This window comes from Hetaerina americana, unplaced genomic scaffold, assembly GCF_022747635.1.
Source record: "Hetaerina americana unplaced genomic scaffold, ioHetAmer1.1.p SCAF_5, whole genome shotgun sequence".
NCBI lineage: Eukaryota > Metazoa > Arthropoda > Insecta > Odonata > Calopterygidae > Hetaerina > Hetaerina americana.
The window spans coordinates 43,400,156-43,418,551 of NW_027287095.1; positions in this window are offsets into that span (position 1 = coordinate 43,400,156).

An 18,396-nucleotide genomic window follows, 5' to 3' on the forward strand; every position below is an offset into this window, starting at 1 on the left:
TCTGCCGTGAAAAATGATGTAATCGCACTTAAGCGCCTTTTTGTTCAGCTCGAATAGTCGTTTCAGTTAATACCCTTGTGCTGTGGGCATATTTAATGCTACTGGGCTTTGGTGACTCGGACACGATTCAGAGCGCGTCTAAAGAAAAACCTCCCTTCTGCCTGATGCCATATTATATATACATATATATGTATATACACATTCAAACATAAAATCCCGCCAAACGGCGGATAAATACTCATTTATATAGAAACAGATATAAGGAAAAGGGATAGGAACACACATAAAGGACGAACACAATAGATGTGGGGAAGGCGGAATCGAACGGATCACAAGAGTAAAAATAATTCCTTGACCGGGACTCGAACACCGGATCTTTCCACTTGCCAGGCAGATGCTCTTAACCACTTGAGCTATGGTTCAATTTAGTTTTATTCGGTCTAGTATGTTACACTGCTAATGTTTACGTTGTACGCATTGTCAGCTTACAGATTATGGTTACAGAATATTTTTTTTCTTATTATGGTTACACACTTACATAGACATTCATTCATATACATTGCAAAAAACAATTGTGACCATGAACAATACTGTGGAAGGAAATAATGAAGGCAGGGTTCACAAAATATAGAAGGAAATATTTGGATTAGCAACGGAACATTAGATTTGGTTGGAATTATTGATAGCTTTGAAGCACAGTTATTCAGAAAAACAACTTTTTAACCACGGACGAAGTGTGTCCGGTACCGGGGGCAGCCACATCCGTTCCACCAAGGGACCACTGTAAAATAATGTATTATGCTTTTAAATAGGCAATTTACGTCAACAATATCAAACCTACTCCTTGCTCTTTATGCCAAAACCATGTACAATAATCCTTCACAGATTGGCTATAGTCCCCAGTTTTTTCTCGGGCAATCAAAAATCATAGTATAAAGAAATCTAAGGCATAATTTAAGTAACAAAGACGCTCAAATTACATGCAAGGACAAGACTAAACGCTGCGTAGACATCTTGTACATTCGTAAGTGCATGTGGAATTGTATGTTGGTTGCTAGTTTACGTATTTGTATGTGTATAAGTTAAATTGGGTTTTGTGTGAATTAGCATGCTTTTGATTGTTTTGCATGTGGGTCTATTCTGCTTTACGCATGGTGCCCTAACACATCCCGCCATTCGTCCTTGTGTCGGATTGCGAGGTATTATGTAGATGTAGAAGGCGGGGAGAGCAATTGTAAGATCTGGAAAATTGTTGCCTACACATCAGAATACAGTTTCCGGTGACTAAGTCTGATTTCAATATCCTCGACCAATTCATGCATGCTATTTTCACGATTGTGTATTTTAGTTTCATTCCAAACGAGCGTTATTGCGAACGAAATTGACATTTGGATCGCACGCACGATGTACATCCAGAGGCAGTTAGACTGGAGTACACTATGGAGTCAATAGCGCTCGATGACCTGCAGTCGTCATGTGTTGGCAGGCTCGGTGGAGTCTAAGGCACAAGATGACGAACATCAAGTGCATCCCTGCTTGCAAGGCGAATGCGTATGCCCATATGACGGGCAGACACAAGGTCGTACCCCCGGGGGCTCTTTTGACTGCTCTTTGCCTTCGGTCTGGAAGTAGGGTAACCACTTATCTGGGGTTGGCTGAGGGGCTTGTCAAACGGTCGATCTCTACTCGTTCTGCAACCTTTATGTCGGCAATGAAACCCAATGCTAACCCAAGACACGAGGGTAAAATATTTACTGAAATAATGATATAATAATTAGTCTAATCGACCGATAAATTATGTGAATTGCATAAATCATCCACTACATATAGTAACATAATCCAAATTCCTAGTATTCACATTAGCTGAAATTCGGATTTAATTAATTAGCAAAATAAAAATTCTGACGCGCATGTCTTGTCCCTTATACGTTGTCACGTATACTTACGTGTGGTAAAACCATCCGAAACAAAAATTCTTGATTTACTCGATGTCGTCCAATGACCCTACTCAAACGAGAATAAATTATAGGAAAAATATTAATGATATCATTTTATTAAGTATCGGTCGTTTGGAATAAAATGCCGATTGGATTAAGCAAGCATTAACTTTTATAGCATACTTTTCATGGAAAAAATTTTAAAAGGTTTTCCCGGAATTATTCGATAGAAACCACTGGTCACAGATATTTCTTTTCCTTTTCTCTTGTGATGATTGTGGTTGATCACCTTGATGTCCTATAACCTATTTCACTACACCCTCGTTCTCCGTTAGAGCAGCAAGCATTTGTTAATGTACGGACTTGTAACAGTTTGTACTGTTATTTTGTATCTTACTCTCGACTTTGTTTGATTTAAAACACCCCGCACCTTTCGCACGCCTCCCTCTATAAATCCTTATCAAAATCTTCTTGGCTTGACCTCTGCTCCGACTCAATGCATTTCTCACTAATGTGTTTCAATTTAAATTCGTTTGTAAATTAAGTAGTTTTCCTCGTAGCCTGTAATGGGTGTAATTTATTTATCCGAATTTTGATATTTGTATTATTTAATTTTAGTTATCCTCTATTTTAAATAAATATATAAATTAAGATATTCCTTTTACTAGATCCGAATAGGTTTCAATCAAAGATAATTAAGTATCACGTTCTTACAGTCATAGAAATTGAATTGAAAACTTCGTTTGTCTCACGTCTCTTGTTGATTTGACGTAAAAAAGTCGGTTGATCTGTGTGACATACATTTATTCATTGTTACTGATGACCACAGCAATATGCCTTGGAAATTTTGCTCACTAAAAAAGTCGTTCCTGCAGAAATTCCAATGAGCAATTCAAACTTCTCTTTTTATAAACTCTCCTCTTCAACCCTTCGGCCATGGCTCGGTTTTTCCAAGCTCGTACCGAAGGAATTTTGTGAATTTTTAATAATACCCATTCAGGCAAATAAGCTGTTATCTTCCACATGCATTTCTAATGGCCAAAAGTAAACATTTTTTTACGAATAACAGAATCAGCACATATTTGTACATATCAAAGCATACATTCATAACTGCTCTATGCATACTTAGATGCAGGAAAACGAACTCTGCGAAGCTGACGTTATTTGTCAAAGCCTTAATTTTAGTAAATATTTTTTAATTCATACTCGTGTCATTGTTACCAAATACATGCGTGGAAATGTTATAATTATAAAATTTATCATCTTCTCTTAGTTAAAACACGTAAAATTTAGTTATTTATTTGTTTCCTACTAGCACCCTCAAGTTGATTAATGATCAGAATTTTTAATCCCAAGTTAGTAGATTATTAGATAGCGATACCTATAACTAAACGAAGGTTAACGCAATGTTCATATTCTTATAAACGATTGTAAAATATTTGAGCAAAACGAATATTTCCCAAAATTAGTATAGTATGCAATTACTAGAAAAATAAGTGAAAGGTATTACCCGCTAGATATGTTAAACAGAATCAAGCTACTCGCGGCAAGAATACTGTTTCCCTTGCATACGTTTATCAATAATTAGGAGGAAAAGTTTTAAATATACCTCGAGTCATATGATGCATTCGTCAAAATAACATTATGTCACGCTAACTATTCTTTCTAAATTTTTTTCAATTGGCCCAAGTGGCTCTTCCAAACGTTTGGTAAAAATGATTTTATCCAGAATTAAATGTCCCTTCACAAAATGCTAAGCATCAGTTTTGAAATAAGGACGAGAAACAATGACCGCTAGCTTTCCAGTTGGACTCAGTTGGCTAAGTTATTGTTTTATAAAACCGGTTTTGTTTCCTTTCCTCCTTAAAAATGCGAGTCGCTCAATAAGTTCTGATTTGAATTTGAAAACTCCTTATTTCCTGCTTTGATTAATTAATGAGCTTAAATTTATCAGATTCTTGCATCTCCATCCATTACCAGTACCATATAAACGTGTATTATTTCTCTGAGAACCCTCTTTCCTTCTAATTCGTTAGCATTATTATTACCATAGACAAGATATCATGCGAAAGTACCATTCACAAACTTGTTGAGAAAAATAATTTTCGTTTCAAGGATATAATTACTTTTTCACATTTTAAAAGTTAAATTGGATAGAATTAACGAATTTAAAGCAGAATATAAGAGTGGATGGGAGAAATAGGTATAAGGCGAAAAAGGGAAAACCAGAGGTCACCATTATGACCCGTGATTTTTAACGGATTCTTGAAGGAACTAGGGATAAGATCGAGATTCATTGGAATTCATTAGATAATTCAGTTTTTCTAGCTTTAGGTCGTCAGTCAGTCATAGGGATGGTTATAATCACTGCTATGCAAATTAGAAAATTAGTAATAAGTGTTATATATGTTATAAGTATAGGAATAGGTGTTATAAGTATAGATATATGTGCTTAGGTATAAGTGCTTTAGTTACCTAGTAAGGGTAATGATAACCTAATAACATTTTCCTCTCATCTAGGCTCTAATTACCTGAGATGAATAAAGTAATAACATGAACAAAATAATTGGTTAGGCATGCAAAGCATTTTTATATAATTAAACAAAATTTTTTTTAATACATGAAAATTGCCAACAAAACTGTATTTTAAAAACAATAACAAAGAGTATCATCTCTTTGTATGGCTGATATATGTTTATGAAACATTGAATAAAATTGACGAAATTGATAATAAATCCAATTTTACTTCATTTGGTCATGTTTCCACTATTAAAAAAAACAAATTCTGATGAATAAAACAGTATTTCCCAAGTTGTTTTGATACATCCAACAGGCTAATGCTAAGGAGAATTAGTATTTTTTTCATTAAATCAGGAAAAGCTAAAAATAACGAATTGCATAGTTTCAGGCGTGTTGTGAAGGAATTCGAACATGATTATGAACAAATATTGTAATCAGGTAAAGATTATGTAATACAATGAAATAGGTCGTGATTTAAATAAATGTCTGTAGAAAAGTGCTAATATTTGTTCTTTTTTAAAGAATAACCAGTTTGTATTTCCCTAGTATAATTATATCAAGCATATTAATCTTTCTTTATCTTGTTGAGCGTTTTGCTACTTCTTGCCGAACGAGAAAATAATTACTTAATTTCTCATATTTGACTAATGGCAATTTCAATTTACTTTCTTTGATTTTAAGTAAACACATTGGTTCTATGAAAAGGAAGTAAAGTATTATTCTTTAAGAAACCAGTTTTTAAACGAATGTTGGTAGCAAAACAGCTATTTGGTAGGAAGTTCCTTTTGCATGGGGCATTGATACACCACGGAAGTAACCCTTTTACTTCTTCATTATCGTAAAGGCAAGCTTGAGAAAACAATCTCAGATGTTAAGGCATAATGGTAGCAAAATCAAATTTTATGATCATAGAAGATTAATATTTCAAAAAACCCTTTCCTTTTATAGAAAAACACAACAAGTAAAACATGAAAAAGAATACTTACGTTGTCAAGTGATGAGAAAATTGATAAAAAGTGGATAATAGATAGGTATTTTTACTAAAAAAGTTGAAATTGAAGACTTTGAATAAAGGAGAAGAATAAACCAGCTTATTGCGTAAAACATCTCGCGAAAATTTAAAATAAGTATTTGGAATTGAAAGACGAAGAGTCAAACTCTATCACCTATCAAAGCTATTAACAGGGTAAAATAAAGTAAAATTAAAACCATATTTTTAAAAATATACCCGTAGAAAAGAAAGTATTTTGTGCAGATTTCGACATTGCCGTGGCCTACACACCCTAATCATAATAATTTACCCGAAAATCGTCCAAACCAGTTCATACGACCTAAAAACTGATTCAATTTATTAACTCTATGGAAATTGATCATTTTCATAAATAAAATAAGCTTGCTTTCTCCACTATAAATGGCATTTATGCCTCAAGTAAAATCTCACTATAATAAAGTGTTGGAAAATCACAGTATTGAATCTAGTAAAACCAAATTGGGTGATACTTAAACTCACATACTTGACAAAGTGAAATGAAAAATATCATATGATTATCGAGACATTATCTTTCGTATAATTATGGTTTAAAATGCCATTGTAATATTTAATATGGCTCTTACAATCAATTTACCGATGAGTTAATGTCCTACACACATTCTCTTAAGATCCAAAAGAATCAGAAAACTTTTTATTTAGTCTTGAAGTTAATTAGGTCTATCGGCTAATATAATCAATAATTGTTTTTTGGAATTCTTTATAATTCATGTAAAGAAGCAGGTGTACAGGGTGTCCATGTATATTGGATTTTAAAGAGGGAGTTATTATTATCGTAAATACAGCCGTCTGTCTGGCATACATGCACCTATCCATATCAATGACTGAATGCATCAACGTCTGGGGTCTTACGCGTAGCTTTGTAGGGTGCCGTCTATAAATAGGCCGCGACCGGGTGAAGAGGGTAGAGAGAGGCAAGAGGGGAACTTATGGTATACGCAGAGAGAGCGCTTGTGTGTTAATTCCAGATGATCCCAGAAGGGCTTTGAGGTAACTGTTCAACGGACTAATGCAGCTACAACAACTTGGACAGATAACTACGCTCTGAAATTGGCGGAAGGTAACGATGTATTTTTAGAACAGGGTGTTCGGAGAGAGACCGTGGGAGGATTTCCGAATATTTTCAGCGGTAGAAAAGATGGCAGCCGTAATGCTTCTTATTCTAATTATTGCAGCGTGAAAGCGGCGCGGTCTTTGGGGAAATGGGGCATATTTCATAATGCCTGTTCGCAGACATGGGAACGAAATAGTCACGTTAAGCTTGAGGTTCGTGCGTATAATTTATTCTCTGTTAGAAAGGTCTGAAACGGTTTCAACGTAAGGGACGTATGGTAATTTTGAATGTAAGAGTCCAAAGTTTTTTTTTAATCGCGCTTTTCATTTTCAACATGATGTTTAAGAACCGCAGACATTTGATCAAAGTGTGTATGATGCGTACGATAATAAGGCCTGTCGTAGGTATATTTAATAAATTTTCTCATGTAACCCATTTGCTTTGCTAAGAACATCTAGTAAACAAAATATCAAACAAAATTGGTTCAGGTGAAGGCTTTCAGAGGCAACATCTTTCGAATTTGAACCTGTGACCCCTGCTACAATTTCAAACGTTACGTGCACTTGGCTATTACGACTAATAAACATAAAATAATGATTAAATATGCGTCTAAAAATTATTTAACGGAGTTGATTAAATTGTGATCTTATAGTAAGAAAAGAATTATAATAGAACAGCATTCCATTTGATGGCTTTTTCAAAATCTGCTTGTGTGAAGCCAGGAAGGACATTGTGAATTATCACCATGGGTAAAGGAGTAGACAACATGACGCAGAGATTCTTTTGTTTGTTTCGCATTGGAAAACTTCATGCATTTTCAGTAAATTAGCGATAGAATTGAATTTTCCATGTTACAGTGACACTTGACAATTTTAGTTAATCAGAATCAGTAAACATTGTTTTTCTCCATCCATTATTAGTATTTTATTACTCCTTTTAATCGCATGAGTTTTTATTATAACAAATCTACATTAGAAGGATATAATATTCTGACTTTCAGCTTCAAAGTTTCTCTTGATGTTTGATTTCTCCATCGCAAGCTTTACTTGGCAAAGACTGCGTTTAGCAGTCTTTCTTAATAATAACTTCTTCATAAAGGGCTTCCCTTAATGGCTTAAGGAAAAATTATTTTATATGGTCAGTCTTAAAAAGGCCGTAAGACGCTCATTTCCTCTTTCTATAGCTTCTAGGTTTAAAGAAGAAAAGTATATGTGTGCATACTTTTTACATTTATTTTAAGTACCTATTTGGTATTTTCGAAAACATTTAACAAATTTTTCGTAGAATCATCTAATTTTGGGACATCGTGCCAACTTGTTCTTTCACCACGGCTTATGGCATCGATAAAGCAATTTGGCTGTATCCATATTCCTCGTAATTTGTAATTTGATAATCTTTATTTCACGATTCTCTCTCCTCGAATGTATTTTATTCTTCTGGTCGACAGCCGTATCGGATTGGAGTTTGCTGTAGTTCCTTCCACATACTCTCGAAATTTCCCTGCGGAGTTTTTGAAAAAAACTGGTGCTTTCCCTGCGTATAGTATTAGTAAAATCTTCTCGGGTTTTCCGCCGGGCTAGATCCTCCATCTCAGCCAACGTTTCGAACGACGACTTGCTCATCATCTTCAGGGAAATGTCGCTTTACCACGCTCGAGTTGAAATACGTTCAGCTGAGGTTGATTCCTATTCATGACAAATATGCAAATGGACATCTTTGACTGTCCATTTTGGGCAAGATGGGAATTTCAATCTTTCCATCCGTTAACAGCAGACTCTTCTGAGGGACTTTGCATCCTATAACACATAATTTACTGGAATTCTTTTACCAACCACCCTACCTATCCCATTGCATCTCACATAAGTTGATCGAGCCATTCATCAACTGATTTTAAGCATTATGTGTATGAAGAAATATAAGTTTTTGAGTCAATTCCAGTAACAAGCGTGGTAGTAGTAGTTACCTGAGCCAGTAAATTTATATTGACAGGAACCAGCAGCGGTACTAAAAGCGTGAGCGATAGATCAATCAATTTCACTGGGGAACTATTTTCCATCACCGAACTAACTTGGAGAACATTGGTAGACCCTCTCCCTCGGAGTTCCTTGACAGCATTCCTCTTGAAAATGATTACGTAACTCTTCTCTATCAATTTCCCAAAATGGGCTTTGACATTTCTGTCGTTCTTCTTCTGGAGAAACTCTAAGTTATCTTATTTTCCATTACGAATTGATTTTCAAGCCTCCTCGTCAGGGTCCATAACGGTATTTTTCTTGCTTTAACACAAAAGTAAGGCGAATTGGTCTTCCTCAGTGGGGATACGCTTCGGAATTTGAAACGACGGGTTCTAACCTAATGTGGGAGTCTGAGGATAAATTTAAGTCAATTAGTTCTCCTATTAACTTCCAGAGCACTGCGAGTCTCAACTAGCCCAAGTGTATTCTGGTTCAATTGCCAATTTGGCTGGACATGTATATTTTCGGATTTCGAAGAAAAACGGTCACATTTTGATCACAGAGTAAATTTGTGTTTTAAAAAGTAGCGATTTACTATTGTATATATGTACACTAATCTCTGAAACCATAGCAATGGATTATGATTGATTAACATGATTCACACTTTCTTACCCAGGTCTGGCCTTTAAGAAATAATCGCTTGTAGTTGCAAATAGCCAAATAATGGATGGTTTCTCTAGAGGTTGGTAAAAAATCGATCGAGCATTATTAAGACTTGTTGTAGGGTTACAGCATTTATTTGGACCTGTGAATGACAATTTAAGATCTAAGGAGGAATGTATTTCTTTTTCAACTAATGGAAAGCTTGCAGCTTCCCCAGAGGGAATTCCTTGTAATGATCCAGAGGCTAATGCTATTACTGAAATTATGGAATAAAAGATAAGAATAGATAAGCGTGAGTTATAAAATAGATGGAGTCAAATGATGTATCATTAGTCTGATTAAATGATTTGTCATCACGCCTTTATTAAGTCTATCCCAGAATCCATACATCAGAAAAATATGAGAGCCAGCCTTCTATGAGGAAATACGTTCTCATTAGACAATTTGCAGAAAAATGTAACGTTATAGTAAGGAGAGGTATTTGTTATTTCACTTTAATTATCCCGAATAGCATTTAGTGTTAATTTTGACCGCATCCTGTATTTAATTTACTAAACGCAGCATTTTTCAAGGGCTTTTAGCGTTCTTCAAGCTTCTATTTCTTCCTGGAATACTATTTGAGGAGAAATCTTACATTTGTGTATCTGTGTTAATGCTCCTGAGTGCATGTTCAATGCGTTACAAAATCTTATTTGTGCCCACGTGAAATTACATGTAGGTACTTACTAATCAGGAGAAACATCAATTTTCTCAAGTATTTCTTATATTTTTGGTTGTACCGCAACTTATATAAGTCAGGTATTGCATTTTATTAGTAGAAGTAATTATCTCCTCATACGTGAACGTTTAAATGGATGGTTTAGTATCGGGAGTAAACATTTCGGTGGTAAATTTCTATTCCACTTGAGTTTTAACGATTGAATTTCCAGACTTTCGATAATCGATACAGATTCAAATACAAAGAAATCTAAGAATTAACGAATTCCATTATTTGAAGCTCTATGAGTTACAGTGACGCGTAATAATGAGGTAGAATCGAGAAGACCGGAAGGAAAAAGTGAAAGAAATTGGAATGAAAAAGAAAATAAAATGAATTTTGCAGTCCTACCGGATCCAATGCACTTTCATCCGGAAGAGGTTTCATGGAAGTGGTGATAATGCTTACCCAGGACTTTACTCGAAAGTTCTACTTTCGTAAGTTTAACTTCTCGTAGACGAGTTCGCTAACGATCACGGCCAAACCCACCGTCTCTCCTTTCCAGCCGAGGGAATAGGATTACTTGAGCCAAATCGTAAGCATTATAAGCAGCGACATTTTCTGTTACTTTTTCAGCTGGTTTCGGCTTTTTTCCACCTTTTCAGCGTCTCTAACCAAAGTGAGTTTGATATCCGATGCGATAGAAATCGATAAGTGGCGAGCCAACTCCTGCATATAACTCAACTGTCATTTCATACCCCATAGCAGTGGAGATGTTGTGATTTGGTAGTATATAAAGAGCAGGGTTATTTGGATTGAGGAGGGGGAGGAATAATTGGTGCAGAGCGTCAAGGCATTGTGTGTAGAAGAGGGTGCGGAAGAAGGGACTTGCATGGGTAAATACCTTTCTGGGGTTCCAAATGATTAAACGGATGCCAGGATATTTAATATGGGCTCAACTCATGAATTCTATGCGTCAGTTGATGCAAAGTTGAATAGACCGAGAATAGCAGAGATTTTTGGGCGATGGCCGGAGGTTTTTGTAGGAGACTAGGATTTTCCATGGTACAGGAAAAGCCTGATCGATCTAGGTGTGTTGGCTGTGTTAAATTTCTCGAGTTGTTGCACCTGAATTTGCCAATATAATTAATATTGCAATGTATTTCTTAGTTTTTTGCTTGTCCAGTGTATATCATGTTACGGGGGATATAAAGAGGTCATGTCCGAAATTTCTTGTACAGAGATGTAATGTAATTTACAAAGTGTAAGGGAGTGATCATGATGACAATGTAGAAGTAGGAGATGATATAATATCTAATTATAAAACTTTGAGAACTGTTTCTCAAGAGTTAATAGACTTTACATAATAATAACTTTAATAAGGTTTGCATAGACTTTACTTAACTTCTATGCATGGCATGATTGTGAATCTCTTGGTGACATAAATTTCAACCCTTTAAATGTATCATTTGTATTTTTACGGTGTTTTTGAGAGTCTATTTTCACTTTGGTTTTGCATAACCCACAGAACGACGCTTTGGATATTATGTTATTTTCATTTCCTTTGTATTGCATGTATATATCGTTTCTATTGGGTAACCATGCTCATAGTATATCTCTGGCACTACACATTCATTAGATATTCTGAAAGCATCGTCTGATGAGATGGTATTAGTACACCTTTTCCAAATGGACAAAGAAAGTATAGAATAATATAACTCAAAATAAAGCAGAATAAATAAGAGAAAACAATCTGTTTGTGGCATAATAGTTTCCATTGAGCTACATGTTCCTCCATTAAGTTGAATTTTACAAAATGGTTCTCGCTTATAACCAATCATTGAAAATAGTGGTGCTTGATTGAAGTATGTTCACTTTCTAAATAATATTGGTGTTGTACTACAGGGAGATGAAAAGCATTAGAATCAATGCAGAGGTTTGAATACGTTTCAAGCATAATTCGAATAAATTATCTTTGCTCTGCTTTTCAAGTTTACAAAAACAAGAAATATTCTAATTTTCAAAGGAGAAATATATGTTGGGTTTACTTTTACTTCAGATTTAATAGAAATGAAAGGAGATTTTCAGTTAAGCTACTTACACCTCAACATTGAAAAATTGTCAAAAAGATGTAGTACCTACAAAGAAAAAACACATGTCAAATGGGAATATTCGGGAAAGAATGTTAGAGATAGCTCAAAATGTTTCAATAAACGTTCATAGATTACGGAAAAAGAGAGCCTAGCTAAAAAGCAACGTTTCGCAATCGGTATTGGTTATTGAAGCGGATAGGCCGCTGAATACGATCGTGATAGGCATACAAATAATAATATTAGATGTTAAAGTTGTTTAGTAGACCTGTAATGATACGTTCATAAATGCACTATTTATTTTGGTAGGGTTTGATATTTTAATTTCTGCTTTATTACATTGTTGCAATTAGCACTTATCATGTGTGAGTTTATTTTGGGAAAGCGTTTAATTGAGGAGAGTATTATTTTACCGACAATCCATACGCAGTTCAATGTGTAGTTGTGTTTGCCGAAAATTGCAGTAGAATGACAAGTATTTTTGCATAAAATGCGAATTCATTTTAGCATGATTTAACTAAGCACTCAAATGTTAGCGTGGAGTTTAAAATATGTTAGCATAAGTTCTCATTATGGGTTTGCCAAAAAAAATCATCTTTTACTCTCAGGGAAGTGTTGCTTTAACTTTTTTCATGCTATAGAAGCTCTTGTAAAATATCTCAATTTTCGAAAATTAGTCAAGGGTGTACTTATGCTTGAGACCAAGTTATAGGATTTCGTTCGGCGTATTCCCGAAAGAATTCCCGTTGGGGTTAATGCAACAGACGTGAGATATGGAAAATTGCAGGGAATGCGGCAGAGGACGTGCTAAGCAAGTTTTTGACTGCATTTGATGGCAGGCAAGTAAAGTAAAGACGCACGGAAAAGTTATTAATTACTTTATAATGGAGCGTGAGAGATAGTTGACTAAAATTTCGACTTTCAAGAGAGAGTCTGGTGGTAACTTTGAGATGTTGAAATGAAGAATGACGGCGGATGACTAAGTTCCTAGGAAAAATTCAAAGAAGGCATAGAATTAGGTTGCGGTAACATTAAAATATAGGTGAACGCCAAAAATGGTGAAGGAAGGGTCACCAAAGAAGAGGAAAAGAAGGTATGTATTCTTGGTCAGTTACTCAACTGTAGAACAGACAAGTATGTAGAATCCAAAAATAAAATAATCTATTGCGAATATAGGTATAAATTTAGGTGGAAGATTTCACAATCATCTGCTCACGAAGGCATGTAAGAAATGTTAAGGAGCGTCCAAACATATTGCCCATCGATAGAATATGACTATGACATTCCCTTGAAAACATCGTGACTTACTCTTCCGTCATAGTTATTTAACTCTAGTGTCACAATAATCTTTGATGCCGCAACGTCACTCAAATAGAACTTTACCAACGTACTCGTCAAGCAAGGATATCGTTGCTATTTAAAACTAAAAATCTCATTTGCTAAACATTAATATCACGTTGTTATTATAGCAAGATTTTGCATTTTACTTTTCTCCCATTTTAACCACCTACTTGCATTTTTTTCACTGTATTTTGTGAATTTTTAAATCTCCAAAGAGATAAAAAATCACCATGATAAAACTATATTTACCAGTAGCATCATAGGTATCTATACTCGCCTTACGTACTCTAGACACCCTGTACTGTGTAGCAGCTGGCATTCGCTTTTTCGTTAAGTTTGCGGAGCATGGATTGCTCTCTCTCTCACCCTCTCCTTCTCTCCCTAGAGTTAGCGCCCTAACAAAATATTCACGGCACACAAGTGGGAAGGCATTATTTTTTTCCCTCGAACACTCATCGCGGACGCCTAACGTCGCTTGCTTGCCTGCATCCATTTTCACCCACCGCGGAGTGCGCCGGCGGGTTCCTGTATCCGGGCGGCAATGAAGGGTGAGGAGCACCACTCGTCAAATAATGAACACGAACCGACGTGCTCGGCAAACAAGAGGCAGAGAGCAGTAGCGCACTTACAAAGAAGTGCGCTCGTAACGATAAAGTGTTGCCCATCCGCCTATGGGCCTCTCCCACAAACCACGAAGTTTCCATTTCGGTTCGTTTTTGCTTCTCTTCAGGCAAGTATTATTTTTATTTATTTCCTCTTCGCTATTTTTTTAAACAGAGAGGCCAAAGTTTACATTCAATCTCCCACTGAACTTTGTGCCAAGCGTAAGTACACTCGTTGCAATGCAAGAATCTCCCGTAACTTCTTTTGTTTTCCCCCCTTTATCGGAGTTTTCTCGCATTTATTTTTCCACCGTGAGTTTCGTGATGCGAGCCGTCGTCTTTGCACAGCTGCTCCGAGGTATTCGCAATGAATTCCTCTCGGTTGGAAATTACTTAACCCCACTCCCTCCAGCCTTCCTAATGAATCCCCGTGCAAAACAAAAGACGCCTTCGGAGTATCCGATGCCATTAATAACGGGAGAAATGCGATTAAAGAAAGTGACTGTTGTTTTTTTCTGTAAGAAAGCTCCGCATAAACAAGTTTTTGACCAATGATTAAAGTACGGTTTGTTCTCGATTTCACTTACTCAATTAGTAGGTAAATAAGGGTTTAAAATCTTCTTTCTCATTAGGAGGTCGGACGTTGGCGGTACGACGCAAGACCGACTGTGAAATGTGAGTTAATTTCCTTTTCGGTGTAAAATCCAATTTGGTGCAAGATCCGTGAAAGAGCAAAGCCTAATACGGGAGGACGTGGGCATACTTTATGTGAGAAATAATGCAATTTGGAAAACAAATTAAAACTAGCTTAAGCTATACGCTCGAGTGTGTGAAAAACATAAATATTGAGGCGATTGCAAAAAAAGATAGCTATTTTGAGCGATAGTTATTTCTGTGCACCAAAGCAACCCATTTCGTTAGGCTTTTATGGGGACTTAATGTCTGAGTGTTCATGAATCTTTACCGATGTAATTTTCTGTGAACTGACGAGAGAGAGAGTATAGAAGATATTTTTGGGATATCAGCTCGTTTAATATTCCATAATCTTAGGCACAAGTTTATTATGAACCGAAAACAGAGGTACAAATCTTGGAGGATGAGTATATTGTGTAAATGTTGAAGTAATGCGAGCGACCGAAAAAAAAGGCAAAATTGATTGAACTCCTTAGGCTTATTCTTTTGAAGAATCGATATTATAAACTTTGCCGTTTTCAAATCAATGGTAAGTAAATCGTAAATCCATTTTTTTAATTTAATTATTTCGAATTGACTTGTAACTTATTGTTTTAGGAATTAAACATTAATTAGTACTGCTTGCTAAATGCATTGATAAGATAAAGTTTTTCAAAAGAATGATTATATGAGGCTGTCAACTGTACTAAGGGTGTGGCGTGTTGCGCACTAAAATACATGCGCGATAAAAATAGAATGTTTACATCGTTACTCAGGGTATTGAAAAACATTCCATCCTAGGGTCACGCTGCTATTACTTTGTACGTAAGATTATAAATAATTATTAGCTAAAATGAAGGCTCCTCGGAGTAAAAAATTGCTGACCTAAATTCATGGCAATATGTATGTATCTCTTCATTTTTATTGCATTTATCGAAACGTTGAAGGAAGTTCATCCCTCCCAATATTCAAATTGAGTGCTTTCATTGAATCTGAGATGACTTCATTCATGAACCATATATTTGCCATGATTTCCAAGTTAGATATGCGAGCAGATGGGTAGCAAAACGCTTTTGGAATGAGCCCAAAATCGTATGCGTTCTCATGATGATGATTTCCCTTTGCCACAGACAGAAATTTTGAGGGTACCCTATTGATTTTTTTCGTCAAATGAGCATTTCATATTGATTTATGCGAGTAGTAAAAGGTTTTCCTGGACATATAAATCCCCACATATGGCTACGGGATATGATCTAATATTCGGAGGACTGTTGAAATGGCTTAACTCTGTAGCCAAATGCAAATTGGGGCATAAACATACATGTTCGCTTTCAAATTTCGAGTGGCCACTCTGGATCGAAGAGAGACAGCGCGCTTAGCATGCTGAAAGAAGGAGAGTTTGAAGCGACATTCCCCTGGTGCAAGTCGTTTGGCCTCATGCCAGCGCATGGCGCTAACGATTTTTCTGGAGTTGATGGGAGGGCGATGATCTTGATGACGTTTTGTCTTCGTGTCCGTCATCAGTTTCGACTGACGTCCGTCACAGTCCTTTCGCCGGAGAGGTAAAAGTATTTCGTAAAAACACTACTCTAATTTTGCCCTAATCCTTTATTTATGACCTATGGACTCTGGAGAACTAACCCACAGCCAAAGGGGTGAATTTTATTTTGAATAAAATGTTCTGGATTGCAATACCTATTGTGGTCTAGCATTCACAAGTTCTGGCTAAGGGAAGTCCAAGGGTATTGATTTTTTAACCAAAAAGTCCAGGAAATGTTTGAATTCTTGAAGCAAATATAGTATTGTGCTACTATTTTTAAATTGAATAGCTAGCAATAAGGTAATAATAACATTAAACACAATGAAAATAAGGCAATGTATATGTAAGCCACTATCAAAATTAAAACGGTGTATTACTTTGCGACTTATGGCCAAGGATATCAGTAACATTCTAAATGACCGGCTGTAAAAATTTTGACTCGATTTCAACCCAAATCCAATGTATAACTGATAAAAGTTATTTCAAAATTGGATTCTGATGACATTTAAATGGCATTCTCGTAGAAGAATAGACACATATTCACCGATTAAATCGTGATAATGTTGAAATAAGCCCTCAAAATATGTATTTCCCTTGAAATATCGAAGCCCGTTTTTTCACGAAAGCTAAACCTCCATTATCACGCGTGCAGAAAGTAAACGCAATCACTTTGTCATAAGATAGCAAACTATTTTTTCACGTGATTGGATCTTTTGAGTACCAATCCAAATCGTGAAAGGGAACGATTAAATATTTTGATTTTCATCCGTAGTGAACTATTAAACTACCAAAAGGGTGTAAAATGCATGTTCAGAGCCATTTTAGGATTTAAAAAGCTAAATAAATGGAAATATCATGCCGGTAGGATACTTCTAAACAAGCTCCATCCTAAAAAAAGAGACTTTTTTAACCCGTCAAGTCTGGCGTCCCAGCCCGTATGTTTCGAGTTTCACCGCGTCGCTGTATAATCGAGTAATATCTTGGTTCTTTAGAGTGGGGGGGGGGATCGATTTTGAGCTCGCGGGTCCGCCTACCAAAACTCAAACCGTTTAGACGTGTCACCTGCACAACTAACCCCTCCCCATTTCCCCACGACCGGGAGTTTGATTTAGCGGGCGGGTAAATGTTGACACTCGCATTAAATCACGGCGCGCTCCCATTTGGCACAGTTGGGCCTCCGGTGTCATATTAGGCACTCCGCGGTGGATTCGGAGGGGTGGAAAGCAATTCTTCGAACCGTCCACAGGAAGCGGCTTGCTCCACTCCGTATCCACCGGGATGAAGTAGCGGGGGAAGGGGAATTAAAACACCCCTTCGGGGTACCGGTAGTGTGGGTGGTGGAGGATGAGGAAGGGTTGGCCAGGCCCAGCGATCACGTCAATTCCTAATGCGGCATTCGCAACATGCAAAGGGCTCACGCGCGTGGGCCAAACCCAGTCCCCTCTGCCCTTCCCCGACCCTTTTGCTCCGTTCGTATTCAATACCTTCATGTTCCCTCCCCCTACCATTCCGCCAGGCCTGCTTCTAACTCCTCCCCCAATCCCTCCCCATCTACTCACATCTCCCACTTCCCTCCTGCTCCGTCCTCGTTTAAACCACTCCTCCGCCCGCAACGTCGTTCTCCCTCCTCCTCACTTCCTCCCTCCCTTCCTCTCCGGGAGGCATACACTTTAGAAAGCATCGCTCGAGGGTGGATTCATGGGGTGCTTATGTGTTTATGTGCGTCTCAACCCGCGGTTCCCAGCTCGCGCGCAGAGATAAGCCGACACAGGCCCTCCTCCTGTCTTCTTCCGAGTGTGTTTGTGTGCTCGAGTGGAAGGGTGAGGGGACAGAAAAGGGAGCGAGGGTGTGGGAAAGGGATGCTACAAGGGGGAGGGTGGGGGTGTGCGGTGGAAGGGAGATAGAGGGAGACGTTGGGAAGAGACATTTCGCGGGGAGAGAGTTTCGGCGGTTCGGAGCGGGAAGGGTCTTTGGGGGACATTTTAGAGCCGGATGCGCTTGCTGGAAAGAAGTGGAGGAGGAAAGACGACGAATGTTTGAAATGGGTGAAATGGGGTGAGAGGACGGCTGTGGGGGTTGGAGGTTGTTTGTGGGCTGGCGAGATGGTAGGTCGAGCTGCGTAATGTGGCGAGGTGAGATTATCTGGGGGGAAGGGTGTAGAAAAAAGGCGTGGTTCGTGTGGTGCGCGGGAAATATTCCTTTATGGTCCGCCCCGCATCCCGAGAGTGAGGTTGGATGTATATGACCCATTTAGCCGTACGGGTGACGTCAACTAGA